Source organism: Acinonyx jubatus, chromosome D2 (assembly GCF_027475565.1).
Source record: "Acinonyx jubatus isolate Ajub_Pintada_27869175 chromosome D2, VMU_Ajub_asm_v1.0, whole genome shotgun sequence".
NCBI lineage: Eukaryota > Metazoa > Chordata > Mammalia > Carnivora > Felidae > Acinonyx > Acinonyx jubatus.
The window spans coordinates 67,216,590-67,244,364 of record NC_069393.1 but is presented as its reverse complement, the minus strand read 5'-3'; the positions used below and the strand labels follow the sequence as shown (position 1 = coordinate 67,244,364).

Genomic DNA, 27,775 nt, shown 5'->3' with positions numbered 1-27,775 from the left:
GCTTTATTCATTAGTAGCTCTTTCATTTGGCTGCTATGTCCCTTGGATATCCCTCATCGTTGTGTTTTGTTGTTGTTGAGCACTGCCTTACTTTTTGGCACTATCAGATGCCCTGGGATTATCTTGTATATTTTCTGTCCCAGTTCTAGAATTAGTCATTTGTACAAGGAGCTGTGCTTGCATTTATTGGAAGAAGGTATTAGAAACCAAGACCTGGGTATTAGGTGTGCTTGTAACTACTGGAGTATCATTGCTTCTAAGTCCTCTCAGCTGAGAGAGCACAGAAAAATGTGTACACTAACCATGTAACAGACACACCTATAAACACGTGTGTAAACATCTGTATCTATATTAATTTAAACATGGGCTCATACTAATATCTCCAACTTCTAATCCATTACCATATAGATTATTATAGCTTCCCCTTGCTTATCTGTAATCCACTCCAACAGCGTAGCGTGAGCCTGGCTCGCACCACCTATCATCCATTTACCTATTTGTTCAGTTCAAGTACACGAGTATAGCAGTATCAGAATTAACTTGTACCTCCCCTGGGGGTGAGGCAACTTTATCACTTAGAGTAAACTGCTTATGTCCAATTTTTTTTTTCACCAGACTCTATGCATTTCCAAAGTTACTCGTGTCAGCACCTTTTCCTCCCAATCTCTTTACTAAAATTGTTCCATTCATTTATAATAGAGTTAGAGTGTATGTCACAATCATGTATTACATCCAGGGATCCACTGACTTCCTGAGTGCTTTTCAAATTTTATATGTATTAATGTTTGCTCTTTATACTGTCAGGTTCAATGGGTTTCAATAAATACGTTATGATGTACATCCACAATTACAGTATCATAAAGAAGAGTTTCACCTCCCTAAATTATCTGTTGGATTTCACCATCTCTACCCTGCCTCCTTCCCTCAAATCCCTGTTAACTACCAATCATTTTACCATTGCTATAGTTTTCTGTCTCTACAATGTCACATAATTGGAATCATATAAATGTCCTTTTAGACTAGCTTCTTCCACAGTATTTATTTAAGGTTCATCCATGTCATTTCATGGCTTGATAGCTCATTTCTTTTTATCATTGAATGGGTTTACCACCATTAGTTGATTTATTCATTCTTAAATCTATTTTTGCTTCTAGTTTTGGGTGAATAAATAAAGCTTCTCTAAACATTTGAGTCCATGCTTTTGTGTGGATATATGTTTTCGAATCAATTAGGTAAACAGATAGGGATGTGATAGCTGAATCATATGGTAGGTTTATGCTTAGTTCTGTAAAAACTGCTAAATCACATCCTAAAGTGGTTGTTCCATTTTTGACCCCTACCACCAAGAAATGAGAGTTCATGTTGCTTCTCATGGTGTCAGACTTTGGGATTTTAGCCATTCTAATCAGTGTGTCTTTCTGCTTTTAATTTGAAATTTTCTAGTCACAGGTGATGTTGATCATCTTTTAATATGCTTACTTGCCATTGATACTTCTTGGTGGAGATGTCTATTCAGATCCTCTGCTCATTTTTTTTTTTACTGGACTGTTTACTTATTGTTGACTTTTGAGTGTTCTTTGTATATTTTGAAAACAAGTCCTTTATCAGATACGCGTTTTGCAAATATTTCTCCCAGTTTATGTCTTGTATTTTCATTATCTTAACAACGTCCTTCAGAGTAGAAGTTTTAAATTTATTAAAAAATAAAGTTTTCTGCCATGGATTATGCTTTTTGGGTTATATATAAAATGTGTTGCTAGGCCTAAGGCACCTATATGCTATGCTATCTTCTAGAAGTGTTAAGATTTTGCATTTTACAGTTATATCTGTGGTCCATTTTGAGTTAATTTTTGTGAAAAGCATAAGTTCTATGTCTAGGTTCTTTTTTTTTTTTTTTTTTTGCATATGGATATCCAGTACTCCAGCATGGTTTGTTGAAAAGAATATCTTATTTACATGGAATTGGCTTTGATCCTTTGTCAAAGATCAGTTGACTGCATCTGTATGGGTTAATTTCCTGGACCCTTTGTTCCATTAATCCATGTGTTTATTTTTTCCAGTTACATGCTGTCTCGATCATTGTAGCTCTATAGTAAGTATTAAAGTGGAGTATGCATCCTACAACTTTGTTTTTCAGCATTATGTTGGCTATTTGGGGTCTTTTGCCTTTAGAATCAGTTGTTATCCATGAAATAGTTTGCTGAGATTTTGACTGGGATTTTGTTGAATCTGTAGATCAATTTGGGAATAATTGAATCTTAACAATATTATATTCTAATCCATGAACTTAGAATATGTCTCTTTTTTTTAACTCCTCTGTGCTTTCTTGCATCATAGCTTTATAGTTTTTGTATATACATCCTTATGTATTTTTTTATATTTATAATTTAGCATTATGACTTTGGGGGTGTTATTGTAAATGATATTTTTTTATTTCAAATTCAAATTGTTTATTACTGGTAGATATGAAAGCAACTGAGTTTTGTATATTAACCTTTATTCTGTTATCTTGTTATACTTGGCTATTAGTTTCAGAAGTTTTTTTGTTTTTTGTTTTAATCAATTCTTTGGGTTTGTACATAGATAATCAAATTAACTTCAAACACAGACCATTTTATTTCTTCCTTCTCAATCTGTATGCCTTTTATGTCCTTTTTTAATGTTTATTTATTTTTGAGAGACAGAGTGCACGTAGGGGAGGGGCAGAGAGAGAGGGAGACACAGAATCTGAAGCAGGCTCCAGGCTCTGAGCTGTCAGCACAGAGCCTGATGCGGAGGTTAAACCCACGAACCAAGAGATCATGACCTGAGCCGAAGTCAGATGATTAACTGAGTGAGCTACCCAGACGCCCCTCCTTTTTTTATCTCATTTCACTAATTAGGACTTCCAGCACAATGCCGATAGGAGTGGTGAGATGTTACATTCTTACCTTATTCCCAATTTAAAGGGAAAAACATCCATTTTCTCACCATTAGGTATGATGCTTTTTGTAGGATTTTTGTACATATTCTTCCTCAAATAGAGGAAGTTCCCCTCTATTCCTATTTGCTAAACATTTTTATTATGAATTAGTGTTGAATTTTGTCAAATGCTTTTTCTGCATCAATAACACAGTCATGGGATTTTTCTTTTCGAACATATTAATGTGGTAGATTAATTTGGTTGATTTTTGAATATCAGGTCAGCATACCTGCAATAAACCCTGCTTTGTCACTGTGTATGCCATTTTATCCATTATTGGATTTGATTTGCTCATATTTTATTGAGGATTTTTGCATTCAAGTTCATCAGAAGTACCAGACTGTAGTTATCCTTTCTTGTGACATCTTTATCTGATTTTTATCTCCACTTCTGTCTTCTGGAAGACATTATGGAAAATGGGGTTTTGTCTTCCTTAAATGTTTGATTGAATTCCTCCAATAAAACTGTCTTGGCCTGGTGCTTTCTTTTAGGGCGGTTATTAATTGCTCATTCAATTTCATGAATGGATATAGACCAATTTGAATTATCCAAATCTCCTTCTGTGATTCTGGTAGTTTATGTCTTTCAAGGAATTGGTTCATTTCATCTAAGCTATCAAGTTCATGGGCAGAGATTTGTTCATATTATTCCTTTATTATCCTCTATGGGATCAGTAGTAATGAAATTTTTTTGTTGGTGGTAGTTTGTTCCTTCTCTCTTATTTTCTTGGTTAACCTGGCTAAAGGTTTTACAAGTTTTATTGATATTTTCACAAGGTAAGAATGTAACCATAGCCCTAGACTGTCTTCTAGACTTCTTATCAGATACGAAAAATTTCAAACCTTTACTTTGGGCCATAACTTTATTTTTTTTTACAAGAAAATTAACTTAATCCTTAATTGATACATTACCCTTCCCTCACCTCACTTCTCATTCTTTGGAATCTACTGACTGTCCTAAGGTTTAAGAGTTACATACTATCTACCCCCTCTTTCTCCTTCTTCCCTCCTCCCTCTTGTATTTATCTTATCAGTTAGTTCCATCAAATGGCACCTAACACAGTAGATATGAGATAAATATTGGTTGAATGAATGAATAAGTTTTCTTGATTATAACAGTTTCTAAGCATATGAGGAGAGGAGCTCACTCACAAATCCATTTCCAGTATCTGTCCCGTGGAACAACTCATAAGAGAAACTGACATGTATGTCCTTACCTTACCTTAAGATTAGAAAACTTCCAAAGCAAAACTAAGGCTTGAATGATTACCAGAATCATTTGTCAAAACAAGTACTTTAGCCAAATATTCAATCCCCAGCAGGACATATTTCTGCCCAAATTATCTGCATAATTTGTTCAGTCTTCCAGTTGGCTTCTCCATGGCCTCCTATGGTCCTTGTAAGCTTCTGCAGCTGTAGCTATGCCAGTGCTTGGCTCAGGGCTAGAATGCAGGTAAGTGAGGGTGAAAAGCACTGAAAATCCAATGGCAAGGGTTAGAGGCACTATTTCTGGGGGGTTCTATGTGTTATTTTTCTGGGATGGAAGGGAAGAAAATGTAAAATGGAAAGAGAACTGAGCTACACATCATATTTCTCTTCTTAGCACTTTTCATTATCTGGGGTTAAATTTGTTTTTCTTTAAGTTTTGATTTTCTTTCCTCTCCCTCGGGAATGTGAGCTCCATGAGGGCAAGGGCGATCTCTGTCTTATTATTCTCTTAACATGGAAACTTGGCAAATAGTAGATGACCAATAAATACTCCTCAAGTGAATGTTTCAAAAACAAACCAAAAGCCTCTGGGGCAAGCACAGCTCCCTTCTGTCGAGTTTTGTGTTAAGATCACTGTTTGGAATGAGACTGCCCTGGTTTGTATTCTGTATTGTCTATTACCAGCTTGCAACTGGAATTACTTTCTTTGTCACACTGAATTTATTTCCTTATTCATAAAATGGAAGCAATAATGATACTCTATAATATACTGAATATGCTACCAATTACCAAGTACAAATTTATTTTTGATCCAAAAACTGTTTTGAAAAGATTATGAAAAGGAAGTACCCAGGATCAATTTGCAGTGTGCAGGAATAGAGATTCATATCTGTGTGCTAAGCATCACCATGTCTAATTAGGCTAATTCCCTAATCCAGCATATCTAAATGATCTTTTAGGTTTCCTCTGGCTTCAGCATTCCATAACTAGGTAACCAAGTGTGTAGTTCTGAGGGACTTCCCTGTGCTTCCCCCCATCCTCTCTTTCCCAGTGAAGAGCTCCTCAAGGTATCCTGCTCTCCTATCAAAACTCCGTCACCTCTCCTGACACTAACAGGCCCCAGTACAGAGCCCGTGGCTTCTCTTTAGCCAAATTTTGCAGCATGTTGCAGTAAGTAGAATGGGTTTGGCATACCCATGTATCCCTGCAGGGAAAGACAGACTAAGCAAAATCTTATTTACCTCTCCCAAGTCAGTATCTGATAGGGCTTGAGACATTACTGTTTTACGTGTGTTGGAAAAGACCGAGGCCTGGCAAGGAGTATCTTAGTGGCTAATGTAACACAGAATAACACTGGACCAGCCGCTGAGTTATTCAGAACATAGTATGTCCCCCTGTCTGGGCACATGAGTCACAGTTCCCCCATAAATAAAAGGTAAGCATAAGTTTCTCAGAACTTCCTCATTTTTATGGGGAGGTCTCCCTAATAGCCACAAACATTCTGCTAAAACCAGAGGGTGGTGAAATTATAAGTCCATTCTTCCCTCACATTTGCCTATGCTGGGACAATCAGCAAAACAAAAGTTTATTCCAAAGTTAAGTGCTTAATATTGTTCGCTGAAATACCATCCTCACATTCTGAAGTATTTAGTTTGTGAGTTTTATGTTTCCATGCTTTTGAAAAGGACTCCAGGATTTTAGTGATCTCTATCAGTAGCTGTGTGGTTGTGGTATTTTGTTCAATGGATGACACCCCCAATGAATCACAACTTTCTGTATCAGTGTACTTGTGTATATTTCCCCTCTGTGTTGAATTGTGCTTTGGCCAATGGATCATCAACAAAAATGACGCCAAGCTCCATAAGCACTTGTACGTTGAGGCTTGTCCTCATCAACTGGTGCCTTTACCCTGAAAGGAAGCCCAGGCCTGAGCTTGCTTCCTTGAGATTCAAAAACCATAGGATGGGCCTAAAATGTATTATGCTAAGTGAAATAAGCCAATCAGAGAAAGACAAATACCATATGATTTCACTTATATGTGGAGTTTGAGAAACTAAGCAGATGAACATATGGGAAGAAAAAAGGGAGAGAAAAAAAAAGACAGAGGGAAACAAACCACAAGAGACTCTTAATGGTAGAAAACAAACTGAGGTTTGATGGAGGGTGGAGGGGGATGGGTATTAAGAAGGGCATTTGTAATGTATACTGGGCGTTGTATGTAAGTGATGAATCACTGAATTCTACTACTGAAACCACTGTATGTTAACTACAATTTAAATAAAAATTTAAAACAAAAAAATATAGGAAGACAGAGGCGCAGCTATCCCAAGTATCCAAGTTGAGCCCTGCTCCCAGCCACCTCTCCAGCTACATTCAACCATGTGAGCAAACCCAGGAAAACCAATGGAAAAACCAGCCAGCCAATCCACAGAACTGTGGGAAGTGGTAAATTGTTGTGTTAAGCCACTGGTTTTTGTTAAATTCCAGTGTCATTAATGTATAGCATATTAGTTTTCAGGTGTACAACATAGTGACTCAACACTTTTATACATTACTCTGTGCTCACCACAGGAAGTGTATTCTTAATCCCCTTCACCTATTTCACCCATCCCCCCACCTACCTCCCCTCTGGTAACCACTGGTTTGTCCCCTATATTGTAGGGGTTTTTTTCTTTGTTTTTTTTCTTTTAAGTTCCACATAAGAGCGAAATCATATAATATTTGTCTTTCTCTTATTTATCACTTAGTATTATACTCTCTAGGTCCATCCATGTTGTTAAAAATAGCAAGGTTTTATTCTTTTTATGACTGTGTGTATATATGCATACATATATATGTGTACACACACACACACACACACACACACACATATATATATATATATATATATATATATATATACACACACACACACACACACACACACACTATATGCCACATCTTCCTTCTTCATTCATCTATCAGTGGACACTTAGGTTACTTCCATAATTTGGCTATTGTAAATGATGCTGCAATAAGTTTTTATGGGTATGTATTTTTTTTTCAAATTAGTGTTTACATATTCTTTGGGTAGATACCCAGTAGTGGAATTATTGGATCATATGGTAATTCTATTTTTTGAGGAAACTCCATACTGTTTTCCACAGTAATTGCACCAGTTTGCATTCCCACCAATAGTGTGCAAGTGTTCCTTTTTCTCTACATCCTCACCAACACTTGTTTCTTGTTTTTTTTTATTTTAGCCATTCTGATGGGTACAAGGTAATATCTCACTGTGATTTTGATTTGCAACTCCCTGATGATGAGTAATGTTGAGCACCTTTTCACATGTCTGTTGGCTATCTGTATGTTGTCTTTGAAGAAATGTCTGTTCATGTATTCTGTCCATTTTTTTAAATTGGATTATTTGCTTTTTGATGTTCAGTTGTATATATTCTTTATATATTTTGGATACCAACCCCTTATTGGATATGTAATTTGCAAATATATTCTCCCATTCAGTAAGGTTGCCTTTTTGTTTTGTTGATTGTTCCTTTGCTGTACAGAAGTTTTTTATTTTGATGAAGCCACTGGGTTTTGAGAATACTGATCACATATAGATAGGTAGCTGGTACCATGATTTGGGGCTAGTTTCATAAGTCTTAGAAGCCTGAGTTTCCTCTTCTATATAATGGGAATAATGGCATTCACACTACAAGGATACTGTGAGGTTTAAATGTAATAATAAATTTGTCCCTAACTCTGAGTCTGGCCCATAGTAGACCTTAGGCTCTTAATACATGACATATTTTTGCTACTATTTTTGCTGCTTCTATATCTGAAGGAGAAAAAAAAAGTGAATTGGCTTTTGTCATGAAAACCTAGTGTATTTTCCAGGAAAATTGTTTTATAGGTACATCAGGGATGAATAATCAAGATAAGAAAAGTTTCCTTCTCATAGGATACTTTAGAAATTGTTTTATATAAGGAAAAATGACTTCTGCCAGAACAGCAGAATTCACCTAACTAATGTTGGGTTTTTTTCACATATTTCAATGGGACTATGTGCTTTGACTAGACAACAATCACAAGGAGAGACTGTGTGGTGATACCAGTTTAAAAAGGCATATAACAAACTCAAAGCATAATTGGAGAAAACAGAGTATTCATTTCTGAGATAAAAACATCACCCCTCACATACCTTGATGATTACTGGAGCCAAAATATGGCACAAATGACTTGTTATGAATATAAACTTGTAGAAAACGAAGTCTAATGGTATAATTATGAAGACAATCACAGTCCTGTTTATCAGACACTTTAAAATATTCTAAAGAAGTGCAATGGTAGATCAGTATATTTGAAAAGATGATGCACTTTGAAATAGCTGAAGGATTCAGAGTGGTTCAGTCCACTGAAAATAGATATACTGCAGTAGAGAACATCATTACGCCTAGTGGACATTCAAGATGAGATAAGCAAAAGAGGAAGAATATAGGATGATGAAATCACTTCGGCCCTACTCAGTATATTGTGTAACGGGATTCTCAGGCTATTATTGACTGAGTTGGTGAAAGATAGAAAAAATATATAGCATTACCAGAGAAATTATCAGTATAAAAATACAAAGCAATCCTGAAACTAATTTGGATAAGACTTCCACAGAGATTAGAAATGATTTAAACTACTTTTTGATTTGAGATTTTTGGGGGCTTATTTTGACAAATTTTTGTAACTTTCTTATGTTCCAATAATAAATATTTATGATAACATGATTATGGATTACACTTTATTTTTTTAATTATGTAATGTTTACTTATTTTTGAAAGAGAGAGAGAGCAAGCGGGGGAAGGGCAGAGAGAGAGGGAGACACAGAATCTGAGGCAGGGTCCAGGCTCTGAGCTGTCAGCACAGAGCCCAATGTGGGGCTCGAAGTCACAAACCACGAGATCATGACCTGAGCTGAAGTCAGACACTTAACTGACTGAGCCACCCAGGCGCCCCTGGATAACACTTTAAATTGCAACAGGAATGTGAAAGACTAGCAAGGGTATATTTCTTGGACTCAAAAGGCCTTATTTCTAGCTATAATTATGTGACCTTGAATAAGTCACCTCATTGGATCTCAGTCTCTGTATCTTCAAAATGAGGGTACTGGATGGAGGTTAGATATTAGATATTTTTAAGACCTTAAAAATGCCTGACTTTCACTAATTTTGTGATTTAAAGTTAGGCATTTGTATCATGCTAAATAATGACCCCCAGAATATCCAGGTCCTAACCCTTGGAACCTGTAAATGTTACCTTTTATGACCAAGAGGACTTTGCAAATGTGTCCAATTTAAGGGTCTTGAGAAAGAATTGTTATCCTGGATTTTCTGGGTGGGCTCTAAATGTAATCACAAGCATCCTTATAAAAGAGAGTCAGAGGATATTTGACTAAAAAAGAGTAGGAAATATGACAAAAGAAGCAAGAGGTTATAGGGGTCATAAGTCAAGGAATGCCAGCAGTTTCCAAAAGCTAGGAAAGGCAAGGAAACAGATTCTTCCTTGAAGACTCCAGAAGGAATCAATTTTGCTGAAATCTTACCTTCAGCCTAGTGAAACTGATTTCAGACTCCCGACCTCCAGAACTTTAAGAGAATAAATGTGTGTTGCTGTAAGCCACCAAGTGTGTGGTAATTTGTGACGGTAATAAGGAGGAAACTAATATAGCAGTCAAAAACCCTAAAGCCAACTTTGAGATATAAATGACTCAAATCATGAAATAGTAACTAATGATTCAGCCATTTATTGAGGGATTTATTTAGTACCAACTATGGGACAGATATGAAACCTGGTGCTGGAGTTGAGACATAAGTCAGATATATGAATCCTGGTGCTGGGGTTGTATTACTTAGGATGTGCTTTGACCTTGAGTAACAGGAAACTTAGCCCAGACATGCTTAAACATTAAAGGAGATTTATTAACTCATGTAACTGAAAAAATCCAGAGGCAGGACAGAGGTTAGGAATTGGTACTTTTCAAAAATGGAAAATGGATTGTAGGAAAACAGATAGAACTTTCTACTGCAATAGTCTTCACAAACACCATGAACATGTGAAGTGGCTGAGACAAAGTGCAATCAAAGAACTTTAAGATATTGTGATAAATGCCATTCTAAGGATACCTTAAAATACTGTGGATAAATATAGAAACAATGTGGAAGAATGGAGAAATCTGACTGGGATGGTTTAGGTTCAGTTTCTTGCAGAAGTAACATAAACTGAATCTTGAAAGATGAGTACATTAGTCAGAGAAGGGGATGGTCTTCCAAGATAGGAATATAGAGGTGGTTAAGTGCCCAACTCTTGATTTCAGCTCAGGTCTTGATCTCGTGGTTTGTGAGATCAAGGCCCACGTAGGACTCTGTGCTGACAGCACAGAGCCTGCTTGGAATCCTCCCTTTGCCTCTCTCTGTGCCCCTCCCATGCTCATTCTCTCTCTCTCTCTTTCTCTCTCCCAATAAATAAGTAAACTTTAAAAAAGAATATAGATTGTAAGGCAAAAGAAGCATGAAACCATGTGATCAATGAGAAGTGAAGTGTGGTTGAAAAGTACACAGTGGGCCTGGGAGTTGAAGGGTAAGGGTACCATGGGACATGAAGGAGAAAACCAAGACTGAGGATGGAATTTAGAAATTTTAGTGTCTGTAAATCTTGTAGGTCATTGTGAGGAGTTTGGTCTTCATCCTGACAACAGTGAGCAAGAGTGTTATCATTATTTTAGATCTATAACAAAGGGTACTATAGAATAGACAGAACTTTGCAATTACTGTGATTAGCAGCTAAGGAAGAATGAGCTGGGTCAGGTCTACTGTGAAGGATCTGGCTTAAGTGAGGGATCTGTAAGTAACCAGGAATGAGTCTGAAGTGCTCCAGAACCTGAAAAAGAGATATGCAGTGAGCATCTAGAGCTGTGGCAGAAGTGTCTGTCTCTCTCACACTTCGTTAGGGATGGGAAGATGGGGAGATGTAAAGAAACTTGTCCAAAGTCATGGGACAGAAAGTTTCCGATTCTTCCAGATTCACTCAAAATTTATGCAGGGTTCAGACCCAGGGTCTGCCTGGCTCCAAAGCCCATGCTCTTAACACTTTTGCCATATGCCTCACAGTAACTCTTTCTATAGAGGTTAATGAACACCTGTTTTGTAGATGGAAACTGAAGCTCAGATAAGTGATTTGTTCAAAGTTATATAGCTATTAAATAGTAATTTTCGGCCTTGCAAACTGACCTTTTCAACTCTAATGTTATTTGTAATACATGGCATTGTCTTTCCATAAAAGTTTGCTTTCTAGGGATCTTTAAAAAAATTTTTTTAGAACATATACAGGCAAATCTTCAGTGAGATTAGATCAGGCAAAGGTCTCCGGAGAGAAAAAGTTAAATTAGAGTAATTCCTTTCAACAATAGAATTCAACCTGGGTGATTTTGATCCCCAGGGGACATCTGGCAATGTTGGAGGTATTTTTAGTTGTCACAATTGGGGTGTGAGTGCTACTAGCATCTAATAAGTAGAGGCCACTTGTGGTGCCCAACATCCTACAGTTCACAAGCCAGCCTCTCACAACAAAGAATTTTCCAACTCAACTGTTAGTAGTGCCAAAATTGAGAAACTCTGGCCTATAGCAATAATGCTTTTGCTTGGTAGATCGGGTCATTGTCATGTCCTCTGTCTGTGCATCCCAACCACTGAAAACTCTGCTCTCCCTCTCCTATTTTACCTGTTAAACTGACCATTGCCTCTATGTCATTGCTGTCTCCTTAACATCATATTAAATAAATGCAGGGTATTAATACCCATGTCCCTAGAGGCTGACAGAACATATTTTCAGGAGGAAACTTTCTAGGAAATATTTAAAACAGTTTCACTCCTAAAAGTTGAGCTATGCACCTAATGACACCATACCTTAAGGAACAGCCTATTTTTTCTAGTGGAAGACAAGTGGTTTAGACAGCAATTCTAGAGGATGCATAAATAATTGGATTGGTGCCTCACCCGAGGGCAGGTCCAGTTAAGGGTTTTGCCCTTATTTCCATTTGTCCTTTCTTCCTTGTCTGTCTCCCACAGGGTCATGCCTCCTCCTTCTGTTCCCTGAAGGAAACTCTTTGCAAATTCCAATGAGCCCTGAAGAGACACAATTTTTGTCTGTGTTTTTGGTAAATTCCTTCTCTTATTATAGTGATTTATTTTTTAAAATTTGAATTGGCAAAATTATGCACACTCCTTTTCAAAGTTATCAATCACATCGAAAAGGGTAAAGAAGCAGAAAAAAATATCATCCATAATCCCATAGCCCAGTAGTAATTGTGGTTGGAGTTCAACATTTTTAAATATTTTCAATATTTTATTCCTTTGTTTGATATAGGTGACTTAAATATTTTAGCTTCAATGTTTTGTGTCCTTTTATTTTTCTTAGCATTATTTTACAAGTATTTCTACATCCCACTAAAAATTCCTTGGAAATTTTTGATTTAATGGATGTAGATTATTCTCATATATATGTAGATATAGATATAGATACAGATATACACATATATATCTATATATATATAAGATATGCATATATATGTGTGTATATATATATATATATGATATACAGTATACATATATATAGTAACCAATGTTCTATAGTTGGATATATCCTTTCCCCCCAACTATTATAAGTTGCCTGTGAATATCTTTGGAAATAAATCTTTACCTGTATTTCTGATTATTTTTTCAAGTTATACTGCTAGAAGTGCTCAAGCATTGTGTCAAAGGGCAGGAGAACTTTTAAGATTGGTCAAATTATTAATTTGCAATCCCACCAGCATATATGAGAATGCTTAGTCTTGAAAGCTTCCCCAGATCAAAATAAGAAGATTCTCTAAAGAAATACCTAAGTAGAGTATAGAATTATGTACCCGAGTTTTTAGATTGGAGAAGAGAGTCCTTAAAAAAGAATTCTTAAGAAACAGATCATTATCAACTAGCTTGGGGAAGTTAAATGCAGATGTCTACCTTTCTGTTTTTATTATAGAGCTGAAAAGGCAATAATTTTCCCTCACCAGTCCATCAGCTCCAGGTATGAAAATATTTGCTGACTTCAGATCAAAAGTTTATTTTAAACAGGTAGAATTTTCTAAGAGATGACTTCATATCTCTATCTAGCTCCTTGTGCAGGGTCAGGGGCCAGTTAAATTCACGAGTGGAATTAGCCGAGACAAGGCAAAGGTATTAAGTGATGGCACTCATAATTTATAAAGCAGACATTATTTTGATTGGAAGTGTCTATAAATTATTCTTTCTTCAGTGTCTTTCAGTAATGGGCTTATTGTAGATGAATAAGGAGGGTTCCTTGAGGCTATAGACGTGCTTAATAAACCACTGGAGAATGTACAACAATTGCGAGATGGAAAACTAGGAAAATGATTTGGCCCCTGTGTTACGTGAAATGGGGGCAGGGAGACCACTGCTGGGGAGAAGAGGAGGGAGCATTGACCCTGGGAGACCGTGGTACCAGGAAAAGTTGAGTGTCACTTTGACATTTAAAAAGAAAATTACAGGGTGCCTGGGTGGCTCAGTTGGTTAAGTGCCTGACTTCAGTTCAGGTCATGATCTCCCAGTTCATGAGTTCGAGCCCCTCATCAGGCTTCCTACTGTCAGCACAGAGTCCGCTTCTGATCCTCTGTCCCCTATCTCTCTCTCTTACTTGTCCCTCCCCTACTTTGGTTCTTTCTCCCTCAAAAGTAAATAAACATAAAAAATAATTAGGACACACCAGTGTATATCAGGAATCCTTAAGTGTTATCCTACATTGGAGAGTGGAAAAGGAACAGAATAAGAAAAAGAATATGAGGAAGCAAGGTGACAAAAGGAGGCAAATATCAACTATGTTGACTTTACTTGAGTGGAGATTGTATCCAACTCCTTCTGAAAAGACAAGACAGCTACAGATTAAAAGCCTAATGCAACAGGTAACATATGTAAGGTCTTTGACCCAAAGTAAGAAACATACATTTTAAGGCCACATGGCATGAGACAATCTAGCCAGTGGGATCCAAATAGAACTTCTCTGCCACGACCACCACTATGACCATGGAGTTTAGCTGAACTCACCTTGCAGCCTCCCTATGTTTGCAGCAAGGTGTAGCTTACTCAAGCTTAAAACTAAATACTTATGGATCTCGAGTTCACAGAATTTTCGCATACTGAAAGTCTATAATCAGGAAAAAAATGGCATTATTGTCCAGTATGCTGTTGCTTATGCAGCTACCTCTGCTTACATGCTATAGATGATCCATAAAAGGCTTGATTATTATTCCAAAAACATCAAGTGCATGCTAATGAAAGGTAACAGATACTGTTGCTCCCCAGCCCAGGTTCCCTTCACTCCTCTTAACCAGATCACTGTACACATCCCTTAGCTGCCCTGAGTGTTGTCAGCTAAGGGCTCTGGACTATCTATCTTCTCCAGAGAATTGTCCTCTGCTACAGGGAGACTCCTACCCTAGGACAGGAGACCTACCCCTGACCTGGGACTATCCATAGCCAATGACTGACTAATAAGGGAATAAAAAAGGCAGCCCCCTTGCCTTTAGTGGGAACATGTATATGGTGGGTCCCCAATACCATCCTTGTCGCCCCCAGATCATCGCCACCAGTCTACCTGAGACCATAGCCTTTTTTGGCTCTTTCTATTTCCTTATTTTGTTTTTCTCTTCTCCATAGGTTTTTTCCCTCAGGAGCACTCACTCCATCAAGAAATTACACACCCAAATCCCTGTCTCAGGCCCTGCTTCTAGATCTAAGGCAGGAGAAATTATTTTATGATAATTATATGTTTATCTTTCAGTCTCTCAGAATAGATTGTGAGTTTCTTAAAAGTGAGGTCTATCCTTTCCCATCCTTGTAACCCCTCTAGTGTCTAGTAAATAAATTCCTTCCACATTTTAGGTTGTGAAATAGTAAGCTGAAGCAACCATGAATATTGCAGAAATACACGAAAAATCAGATTTAAAAGAACCAAATGCTGGGGTGCCTGAGTGGCTCAGTTGGCTAAGCGACCAACTCTTGATTTTTGCTCAGGTAATGATCTCACAGCTGTGAGGATTAGCATGGAGCCTGCTTAAGATTCTCTCTCTCTCTCTCTCTCTCTCTCTCTCTCTCTCTCTCTCTCTTCCCCTCCTCCACTCATAGTCTCTCTCTCTCTCTCGCTCTCTGTTTCTCAAAATAAATAAACGTTAAAAAATGTTATACTATATTAATATAGAGTATTAAAAATGTTATATACTATATTAATAATGAATTTAGATATACTGTGGTCTACCTCTGAATTAATGAGAGACCAAAATAACCTATTCAAAGACCAAAATGCCTTTATTTTCCCTTACTCCAAACTTTAATTATTTTCACAGCCCTTGATACATTTTTTTATTCTACCACTACCACCCACCTTTACTCAATTCTGTAATTCTTGATTTAACAGATTTTGAACGTCTAATAGATAAATGTACCAGTAAATTTTTTTGTCATTGATAGTGCAAATAAAGAAACCAATTTGAGCTAGTTTAAGTGGCAAAGGAAAAATTTTGAAGGATACGAGGGTGTCTTACAGCATTCAAAGAAGGGTTGGACAAGAGGTTATCAGAATGGACAAAAACCAGGATAGCTTTGGCAATTTCAGGTGCTGAAGTTCATGGACTTTCTCTTTAGAGAGCTACCATTTAGTCACGCTCAGCCTCTAATTCTTGTGTCTCTTGGTAAAAAAAAATAGAGAGAGATATAGATATAGATATAGATATAGATATAGATATAGATATAGATATAGATATAGATATAGATATAGATATATCTATCCTGGGGCGTCTGGGTGGCTCAGTCGGTTGAGCGGCCGACTTCGGCTCAGGTCACGAAATCGCGGTCCGTGAGTTCAAGCCCTGCGTCGGGCTCTGTGCTGACAGCTCAGAGCCTGGAGCCTGTTTAAGATTCTGTGTCTCCCTCTCTCTGCGACCCTCCCCCATTCATGCTCTGTCTCTCTCTGTCTCAAAAATAAATAAAACTTAAAAAAATCCTAAATACACACGGTCAAATACGCAGTTTATGTGTCAACCCCCAAAATAAACAATTACAATCAGAAAATGTCACAAGTCACCTGCCTGGCTATTAGGGACCCATCCTAGAGAAGTGGGAATTTTTATTAACAGGCAGGTTCCCTGAAAGTGTACAACCTGAAAAGGTAGTGTTCTGGACATTTTAGATCATTTCAGGATTATTAGGAGAGCCCTAAATGGACTTAACATTCTAGAAGAGGAGCTAGTATGTATGCTCAAATAGTTATTCTCAACTAACACAAATAAAATTGACAAATACAAAGAGCATAAGAGCAAAACATTTTAAGGGGATCAAAAGAAGGAAAGAATTTTTTTTCAGCACAGATGAACAGGATAAAGCCATGGTCGAGAAAGGGGATTTTAGGAGCCAGAATAGCACAAGAAAAGGTGTGAATAGGTAAAGTGTGGTAGTTAGAGGTGGGCTGGCTGTGCCAGAGGTCCGAGGGCGTTTTGCAGAGTGGCTAGAAAACGGGTTCAAAAGGTGAGACTTGACTGGCTGGTGAAGAAGCAGAAAGAGGAGTTATCAGATAATGGGAAGCAGAAGGTTTCCGAGCAAAGGAATGAGGTGCTCAAAACTGTGCTTTTAGATTAATCTACTTACACCCACATTCCCCAAACACTGCCATTAGGAGAAATAAAGTCCTAATTTCCTGTACTTTCTGCATGTTTGACGATGCGGAGGCAGCCAATGCGAATGATCTTACTACCTTCAGGGAGCCCATGTGTGGGAAGGTATAGCTGAGGCTTCTCAGGTAGCACATATGCAAGCAGAGTGAAGAATTAGGGCAATTACCAAAAAAATCTTGACTGCAAGGTCACATTCACTTGACAAATACCAATTGTTAATGAAAAGTGGTGTGCATGGTTTTTTACCCCTTAGTTTGGTTTGATTGGGGTAGTTTACTTGAGTCATCTAGATAATTGCTTCATTTTCCCACCTTCCCTGGTTTCTGTAGTCACAACCCTCATGTGTCAGAGTTTTGTGGGGCCCCAAAGAAGCCCACATCCCAGGATATGTTAGGTGCTACTCTCCCAAGCTGGATTCATTTGTCTGTTTCCTGAATAGATTCCATTCTCAGGAGAGGAACGTGAGGACAGAGCTCTATTTAGATTGAGATTCAGCCTTCTTCTCTCTTCTTCCAGCACCTTTGGAGATTTTGGAATTATTTCCCTTGGTTAAAAAAAAAAAAAAGCAATAATCAGCAGGAACCCACGGAATCATGGCCAGGGAAGTTGTCTCAATAACTTGAACGCTGCCCTCTCAGAAGATGACACTCATTCCCTAGAGACCTGGATGCTAAGATTGTTCTTTTCAATGGTCTCTAGGTTTTCTGTAAAGGGAAAAAAAAAAAAAACCCAGACAGGGGGTGGATATTGGTGACTTCTGCCTTTCCATATGAGTTAGATGCATCATTGTGTCATGGGTATGAATCCCCTCCCCATAACACTTGAGTGTAAGAACTGTCACATGACTTTATTTTTCTTAATAAAATAAAACCTGAGCGCCCATCCACAAGAGCACTCAATAGTTTCTATCTCTATTATGTTTTGGGTCTCTGCTGTGTATTGAAAAGTTTGTTGCCAATGTTGAGGCCATAATAATTCTGTGTGGTGCCCAAAAAAGAGATGATGGGCCTTAGCTTGCAGTGACCATCAGTGCAATATGGTCAGGTGACCCCATTATACCCATATGCCTATTGTGAGGTCCTCACCTTAGAAATTCTGTCTCTTGCTATTGCTTTCAAGACTTGGCATTTAGGGGCACCTTTGTGTCTCAGTCAGTTAAGCATCAGACTCTTGATTTCAGCTCAGGTCATGATCTCACAGTTTGTGAGATTGAGCCCCAGGTGGGGTTCTATTCTGACAGTGAGGAGACGGCTTGGCATTCTCTGTCCCTCTCTCTGCCCCTCCCCCTGCTCACACTCTCTCTCTCTCTCAAATAAGTAAATAAACATTTTTAAAAAAGACTTGGCATTTAAAGACTATCACCCACAGACATCCCATATTTACACCCCATTTGGGAAACCACTTTCTGGGCCTAGATCTTTGTCATTCCTCTTCTAATATGTCTTCCTTGTCTTACTCAAGGCACCTCATTCCAAACTTTCCTTATCAGTGACTTTGAAACAAGCAAATATATCTGTTTACCTCTCCAGGGATGTGTGTGTGTGTGTATGTGTGTGTGGCAAGAGAGAGAAAAAGGGCTGTGGAGAGAAAGAGTTAGTTTTAGATTTGTGTGGGAATGAAGGATTGGTCAGATCTTTAGAAATATAGTTCTTACCTCCCATCCGTGGGGTGAATGTTGTGATCCAGACACAAAAAGAGGTTTTATTGTTTTTGGTGAGTTCATAGAAGCTTCCCTCAAAGCTCCAAAATGCTTCTAGTATGTTTTATTTGCAGGGAGGGGAAGGTGATGAGGAGGGTCGCAGGCATTGAGCGAATCTCCTTAACACGTTGCTGTGTATCTTTGTTAAAGACAGCAGTAAGAACCACAGCAAGAGTGTAGAAGGAACTTGAGAGGAAAAACAAAACAAAAAACAAAAAACATTAGTATTGTGGCTCCAGGGTGTCTACAATGTTTCTAGCTCCCTCCTGGACCAGCCAGTGAGCTATTTCTAATTCTTGTTTCAGGAATAGGAACAGGAACATGGTGGCTCTTTTCATGACTCCAGGCTAAAGCAGGGAGTTCATCACCAGCCTCCTGAGGACATGAGCCCTGTTACTCATACTCTCCTTCCAAGTTCAGTACCTAATCCACGATGTTAAGAACTAGATCTGGTTCCCATACCCCATGGCTTCAGTGCCTATTGATATTCTGAATTTTCCCTTCATTTTCAGCACTGGCTATATACCCAACCAGTATTTTGTTTTGTTATATCCAGGACTTACAAGTGTTTGGAAGGTTCATTTATTGTAGGAAGTTCTTTGATTTCACATTCAGTTTCTTTAATAGGCAAGACTATTCAGGTTTTTCTTTTTTGTGTGTGTGAGTCAGATTTTATAAATTGTGTTTTTCCCAGGTATTTTTCCTTTTCATTTAAGTTGTTGAATTTATTGGCATATAGTTGTTCATAATTTCCTTATTTCTATATTATAATATCTGTAGAGTCTACAGTGATCTACCATTTTCATTTCTGGTATTGGCATTTTGTGTTTTTCACTCTTTTAAAATTATTGTTCTTGCTAGAAGATTCTCAATGTTTTCAGTATTTTCAAGAATGAAAACATAACTGTCATTTTTTCTGCTTTTTGTCTATTTTATATTCTATTGATTTTTGCTTGTATCTTCATTACTTCTTTCCCTCAACTTCTTTTGGGTTAGGTCTACTTTCTTCTAGCTTTTTAAGATACAAACTTAGGTAACTAATTTTAAGCCCTTCTTCTCTCCTAATATATACATTTAAAGCTAAAATCTCCTTCCAAGCATTGTGCAGTATTGCATTCCACGATGTTTCATTGTCATTCAGTTTGACATATTTTCTAATTTCTCTTATTTCCACTTTGACCTATATGTTTCTTAGAAGCATATTACTTGGAGCGGGGAGGGGAAGAGAGGAAAATGGGTGATAGGCATTGAGGAGGGCACTTGTTGGGATGAGCCCTGGGTGTTGTATGTAAGCACCACGAATCATGGGAATCTACCCCCAAAACCAAGAGCACACTGTATACATTGTATGTTAGCCAACTTGACAATAAATTGTATTTAAAAAAATAAGAAAAAAATAAAATGACCATGTCAACCTAAAAAATAAAAATAAATAAAAAGAAGCATACTACTTAATTTCTAAATGTTTGAGGATTTTCTTGATATCTCATTGTTACTGGTTTCTCATTTAAATCTGTTGTGGTCAGAGAATATACTCTCTAATGTTTTAATCTTTTGGGATTGTTGAGGTTTATTTTATGGCTCAGCACACCATCTGTCATGGTGAATATTCCATGTAGTTTTGGAAAGAATGTGTACTCTGCAGTTGTTGCGTGTGTCTTTTACTCCATCATGATTTGACACAGCAGTAGGGAACATCCTTCCCATCAGCTTAGCATGCTTGTCACAAGTACTCTTTCACATCAAAAATATTAATTAAAATATCCAGGGTAGTTTATCACAACTTCTGTAACCATTTCCTTTGTGTCATTTACATTGCTTCTTCCTCTTCTCCTTTCTCTCCTCTTACTTTGTGTTCTTTTATTTTGTCTACTCATTCTCTCCTAGGTCAAAAAAAAAACACTTTGTGCATATTCAGAATTATTTTTTATGGTAAAATTCTAGATTGTGTGAAAGTATACGGGATAATCTAAGATTTTTTGCTGCTTATTGGCAAATAGCCTCTCAGAAAGTTTTCACTATTCTTCCCCACAGAGTGTATGTGTACAGTTACATCTGCATTGCCTGTAATGATAAATATTTTAATTTTTAAATTTGACAGTTTGGAAGACAAAAATGTCTCTAGCTGTTAAATTTGAATTTAATTACTAATGAGTTTAAATACTTTTCACATGTTTATTGGCTATTCATATTTTATTTTTGTAAATTATGTCTTTTATCCATTTTTATATTTTTCCTATTAATTTACAAGGTTTTCTTATGCAATGCAAATATTTCTTTTTAAATGTTTTTCTGAGATTTTTTTGCAGGCATAGACAGTTTTACTCAAGTGATCCAATCTATTCTTTCTTTCCTTTGTGATATTTATTTTACTTATTTTTATGCTTGGAAAACCTATCCATATATCAAAATCACATTTGATTTCTGCATAATTCAAGATATAATATGTTTCTATCAAACCAAGTAGAGAGCATTTTATTTGGTATAAAGTAAATAACTAATTTTGGAAAGATTTGTTATATCACCACCCTAATGAATAATATTTCTTGGGGCACCTGGGTGGCTCAGTCGGTTAAGCATCCAACTTCAGCTCAGGTCATGATCTTGTGGTTTGTGAGTTCAAGCCCCCCATCGGGCTCTGTGCTGACAGCTCAGAGCCAGGAGCCTGCTTCAGATTTTGTGTCTCCCTCTCTCTATGCCCAATCCCTGCTTGCAGTGTGTCTTTCACTGTCTCTCAAAAATGAATAAATGTTAAAAAAATTTTTTGAATAATATTTCTTTTTCCATTGACTTCTGATACTGTCTTAATAATTTACTAAATTCTGATATATTGTAAACACTTTACATGGACTATTTATTTTATTCCATTTATTTTGTCAATCTTTTTTTGTGCCAATACAACATACTTTAATTGTTATAAGGTTAAAATACTTTTTAATATCTGCTAAAGCTTGTCCTGCTTCATTATTTTTCCTTTTTAAAGACCTTGATATTCTTAATATATATATATATATATCATAAACATAAATATCTATTATATAGTATATACTAGATATATATGGCATATTCTTTACTCATTTTATTGAATAAATATATTTTTATAACCATATATTATTCATTAAAAATTTAAATTTAAATTAAAGTAGCTTAAGGCTCTTTTAGTTACCACTTTTAACTTGATTTCTCTTTCCTTTAATCCAGTGGCAGTGAGCTTAATATACAGTAAAACCTTAGATTGCAAGTAATTTGTTCTGAGTGTTCCACAAGATGAGCAAACATTTCCAATAAATTTTAACTTGAGAAAGGAGCGATGTATTGCAATACAAGTAGTATGCATGAGCCAATAGTTTTTGAAATTCACTTTGATATATGAATTCTTTGGATTACAAGCATGTTTCCAGAATGATTTATGCTTGCAAAACAAGGATTTACTGTATATTCACTTATTACATTTAAAAATAATATGGCATACGTGTATATACATTCATGAACTATATATGGTATTTATTTTAGTACTTTTAACATTTACATTAATGGAGAACCCAGAAATGGACCCACAAATAAATGGCCAACTAATCTTTGACAAAGCAGAAAAGAATATCCAATGGAAAAAAGGTAGTCTCTTCGGCAAATGCCGTTGGGAAAATTGGACAGTGACATGCAGAAGAATGAAACTGGACCACTTCCTTACATCATACACAAAAATAAACACAAAATGAATGAAAGACCTAAATGTAAGACAGGAAACCATCAAAATCCAAAAGGAGAAAATAGGCAGCATCCTCTTTGACTTCAGAAGCAGCAACTTCTTACTAGACATGTCTCTCAAGGCAAGGGAAACAAAAGCAAACATTAACTATTGGGACCTCATCAAGATAAAAAGCTTCTGCACAGTGAAGGAAACCATCAACAAAATTAAAAGACAACTGACAGAATGAGAGAAAATATTTGCAAATGACAAACAGGATAAAGCGGTAGTATCTAAAATCTATAAAGAACTTATCAAACTCAACACCAAAAAAGCAAATAATCCAGTGAAGAAATGGGCAAAAGACATGAACAGACACTTTTCCAAAGAAGACATCCAGATGGCTAACAGATACATGAAAAATGCTCGACATCACTCATCATCAGGGAAATACAAATCGAAACCATGATGAGATACCACCTCACACCTGTCAGAATGGCTAAAATTAACAACTCAGAAAACAACAGATGTTACTGAGGATGCAGAGAAAGGGGAACACTTTTGCACTACTAATGGGAATGCACACTGGTGCAGTCAATCTGGAAAACAGTATGGAAGTTCCTCAAAAAAATAAAAATAAAAATATAGCTATCCAATGACCCAGCAATTACATTTCTAGGTATGTATCCAAAGGATACAAAAATGCTGGTTCGAAGGAACACACGCACCCCAATGTTTATAGCGGTGCTGTCAACAATAGCCAAATTATGGAAGGAGCCCAGATGTCCATTGACTGATGAATGGATAAAGAAGATGTGGTATATATGTGATGGAATATTACTTGGTGATAAAAAAGAATGAAGTCTTGCCATTTGCAACAACATGGGTGTAGTTAGAATGTATTATGCTTAGCAAAATAAGTCAGAGAAAGATAAATATGTGATTTCACTCATATGTGGACTTTAAGAAACAAAACAGATGAACATAGGGGAAGGAAAGGAAAAATAAAATAAAAACAGAGAGGGAGGCAAACCACAAGAGACTCTTAAATACAGAGAACACACTGAGGATTGCTGAAGGGGTGTTGGGGGGGATGGGCTAAATGGGTGATGGGCATTAAGGAGGGCACTTGTTGGAATGAGCACTGGGTGTTATACGTAAGTGATGAATCACTAAATTGTACTCCTGAAACCATTATTATACTATATTTTAACTAACTTGGATTTAAATAAAATTAAAAATAATAATAATAAAATATTTATTTTGCAAGTCAAAAAAATAAATAAAATACATAAATTGTATCACATGGTATATCTCATCCTGGTTCTGGTTTTATTCATTATTGTTATGTTTTTAACATCTACCCATTGAGATATATGTACATTTAGGTCATCTTGATTGCTGTATAGTTTTCTATTTTATACATAATCCATTATCCTATTAAATCATTCCATTATTGTTAAGTGTTTAGGTTTTTTCAATTTGTTTGCAATTACGAATAATACTGCAATGAATACCCATTCATATTTGCCCTATAATCAGATTCAATTTTTTCTTAGAATATATTTTATTTTGTTTTATTTTACTTTATTTTATTTATTTTATTTTGTTTCAGAGAGAGAGAGAGTGCAAGGGAAAAAAGGGCAGAGGGAGAGAGAGAGAGAATCTTAAGCAGACTCCACTCTCAGCATGGAGCCCAATGCAGGGCTCAGACCTACCACCCTGGGATCATGACCTGAGTTGAAATCAAGAATCTGACACTCACCATCTGAGGCACCTATGTTCCCACATAGAATAGATTTCTAAAAGTAAATATTGGGCTGTAGGTTATTAAATTTTCAATTTCATGGATATTGTCAAGTTGATCTTCATGCAACTCTACCTTCAATTAGTAGAATATAAGAGGACCATTACTCAGGTCCATGTCAACATTCACTACTATTATAGTTAGATATTGACATTCTGATGATTGAAAAATGATTATTCTGTCATGTTCTGCATAATTATTCTGTCAATTTGCAATTTGCATTTCTCTGGTTAATGGTAAAGTTTAGCACCTTTCATATGCTTATTTGACACTCATATTTCTTTCCCTGTGAGTTGCTTTTTTGTATTCCTTGCTCATATTTATTTGAGTTTGATTTTATTATTATTAATTTCTAAGATTTCTTTAGCTATTCTTGGTATTTTCTATTCTTATATTGCAAATTTTCTAATGCTCTGTTGCTTGCCACTTAGCCTTGTTAGATGTGTACTTTTCATACTGAGAATTTTAGTTTTGATGTAGTCACTTTTACCTCTGATTTATTTTCTGGTAAATGCTTGGTATGTTTTAAGAAGTTTGTAATTACCAGAAATTATATTGTCCTCTTTTACAATTTTAAAGAATTCTTTTTCATGTTATATTTTAAATACATATGTAAATTACCTTTTGTGTTTGGTCTGATGTAGAGCTCAACTTTTTTTCTAGTCAAAAGCTATTGAGAAATCTGTCCATTCCTCATTATCCTCATTGATTTGTGATAATCCCTCTATTATAAATTAGATCTCATTTTATGTGTAAGTTTATTTCTGAGTCCTCTGGCCTATTCCAGTTATTTATTGTCTATTTTGGGTTTTTTTGCATCAGCTTCACATACTTTTAATTATTATGGCATTATAATGAGACTTGAAATCTGGTAGGGCAAAATTCCTCTCCTTGTCATTCTTTGTGAAATTTAGTCCTCTGTTCATATGAGGTTTGGAATATGCCTCTCATATTTTGTATTGCACTAACTTCAAAGATTAATTGGTAATTAAAGGACATGTTTAACATGTAGAGTTTTCATCTCAAGTAACAGAATATATCTCTCCCTTTATTGAAGTTCTTTTCCTATCTTCCAGGAAATTTCAATGAATTTCTCCATAAGGTTTCCAATTTCTCATTAGATTTATCCCTGATAATCCTATAGTTTTGAATGATATGAAATCTTTCCTTATATTACCTGTTATTGAATTTGATGATTCCTAGTTTAAGGGAATGCTAATAATTTCAGTAAATTCCATTGTTTTGAACATTTAAATATAATATCAAATTATAATATAGATAAGAAAATAATTCTCTACTTTTCCTTCTTTATGATCTTGGATTTTCCACATTGGGCCCACATCTATTTTGAGGAATATATTTGGCATAAAAATTAGCTATGTCAGAGTGGAACATATCATTAATATCATGTAATATCAGTAATATCATTTCCTTCTCCTACGTACATATCTTAGCAGATTTTGCACTTTGGTTGAGACCATGTGACTGCCGTGTGGACAGACATAATTCATGTAGGCTATTTCTAGGCCTGGCTATAAAACCACCTGCAAGATCCTCCTCACTCTCTCTTTTTCTTGTTTAATGGCTGAATACAGGAAGTCCAACCAAGGGCTTTGAGAAGTCCCAAGGGGATAGCAGATTCACAAAAGGGTAAGACCCTAATTTCCTATTTATTTTTCAGAGAGCTGCCAAGGAGAATTGCTTGATCTTAGTGGGATATGACAATTTTCCTTTGCTAAACCACTGAGATCTTGAGATTGTTTCAGCAGCTGGTGATAATCATCCTAACTAATACACTAGCCTTTGACAAATAACTTAGTACCAACTTCTAGAAAGCATTCAGATTTAAGCTCTGTCCATGATTAATGACCCAAGCCTGAAGAAGAGCCATAAGACTGAATATTTGGTTTGGGTACAGACTCTTGGATGAAAATTGAACATACGGACATGCTAAGAAACAAAAGGTCATTCTAAGTTGTCTGCTATGGTGGATTGGTATAGGCATGAGGAAGGGAGGGTGACATTTGCTACAGTAGATCCTTCCCCCAAGAAACCTGGAACTTTGAAGGAAACAACATGGTCTCTGAACCATCAGATTCCCATATGCCATGCAGGAAAAAGAGCCCTTTGTCTATGTTATTTTCATCCCATTCAGCAAATATTCACTGAGCACCTCTTCTTGTATCATGCTCTTTCCTGTTCACATACATACAAATGTGCACGTGCACACACACACACACACACACACACACACACACACACACACCCCAGAATTACTTTCTTGCTTGGAGCCCCAGTTAAATTTTTCTAAAACCTCAGGGAAGATATTCCCAGAGTATGGTTATCCCCAAATTGACTTTCTAGACTCTAGTTGTATGATAAAGAGCACATCAGGCCCTGGAGACATTCTTGTCTTTATCAACTGGTATCAAAGCTAATTAATACACAGGAGAGCCTTTCCTCTTCAGGAAGATCAGCCCATTAGTACAGATAAAAATAGTGATCTTGGTTTATTGTGTGTGTAAATTCGTAACATAAGTTCAAGTTTCCCATGGAAGTACTTAACCTTTCATGGTCAAAATTGTTATAAGTAATATTTGGAAAATTGTATTTTTTTCTATCTACATTCTGTAAGTGTAGATTTAGGTAGAAGAAAAATTAAGAATAGGATATGACCTTAGCTGGGCAATGAAGTCATGTCTTAGAGGGAAATAAATGCTTTATTCATACTAATTAATCTGTACTTGACACTCTTGCATCACAAAGTAAAGACCAAATTAATGTTTTGTATCCTGTAATATTCAGGATTGCCTGCAAAGCAAACTTTTTGGCTTCCAGAGCATTCCGTTCAGTGCATTAGAGGTCATTAGGGAGCACACATTAGATAGACAAGGCTGAATGATCACGTATACTGTGCCTCAGAGGAGAAAGGAAACAAATTATTAACCATTTAGTAAAAATTTACAGCATGCCTAAAATATGTACTAACCAGGGCACCTGGGTGGCTCAGACAGCTATTCATCTGACCCTTGATTTCAGCTCAGGTCATGATCTTGGCAGTTCATGAGTTCAAGCCCTGCATCAGGCTCTGCACCGACAGTGTGGATTCTGCTTGGGATTCTCTCATTCTCCCACTCTTTCTTTCTCTCTCTCTCTCTCTCTCTTTCTCTCTCTCCCTGTCTCTCTCTCTCTCAAAATAAATTAAAAATGTGTACTAACCTATTAACTTGCTATGTATATTGTGCATCTTTTCTTGTATACCCAAGCAGGTATATGAGGAGACATTGATTGTTCATATCGTGGACTGAGCAATCCAACTTTTTCTGAAGAAATGATTCAGAAGCAAACCTTGAGTAGAGCATATCCTTCATCTTAATTAGTTAATTTATTCTACAAGTTTTTGCATTACATCTGATCCATGCCAAGCACTGCACTCGTTGCAAGGATTCAATAGTGAACAAGAAAGCCAATACTAATGGCTTCTATTCTAGAAATATGATGGTTATAGAGAGCTAGAAATTTTCCTCATACAAAGAAATGAAAAATGCCACATAAAATGAAATTTTTAAAGGCCGGTTTAAATAAATGAGTGAGCTTGGCAGAAAGGGCAGGGAAAGAATAGAATCATCACTCAGTGGAGGTGGGAGAAGAGTGAAGCTGCAGGCTGCC

At 36.5% G+C, this 27,775-nt stretch overlaps 1 long non-coding RNA gene across 3 annotated transcripts in view; it reads left to right on the top strand.

The window, feature by feature from the left end:
• LOC113600124 (uncharacterized) overlaps window positions 1-27,775 on the top strand; it is a 121,855-nt gene that overhangs the window by 55,286 nt on the left and 38,794 nt on the right. Inside the window, exons 3-4 of one of the 3 annotated variants that reach the window (XR_008292159.1) lie at window positions 2,061-2,092; window positions 25,702-25,756. The exons of 1 other annotated variant lie outside the window; for it this stretch is intronic. This is a non-coding gene — a long non-coding RNA (uncharacterized LOC113600124). The remainder of the gene's footprint in view (window positions 1-2,060; window positions 2,093-25,701; window positions 25,757-27,775) is intronic. One more of the 3 variants, XR_008292158.1, reaches the window with a different exon arrangement.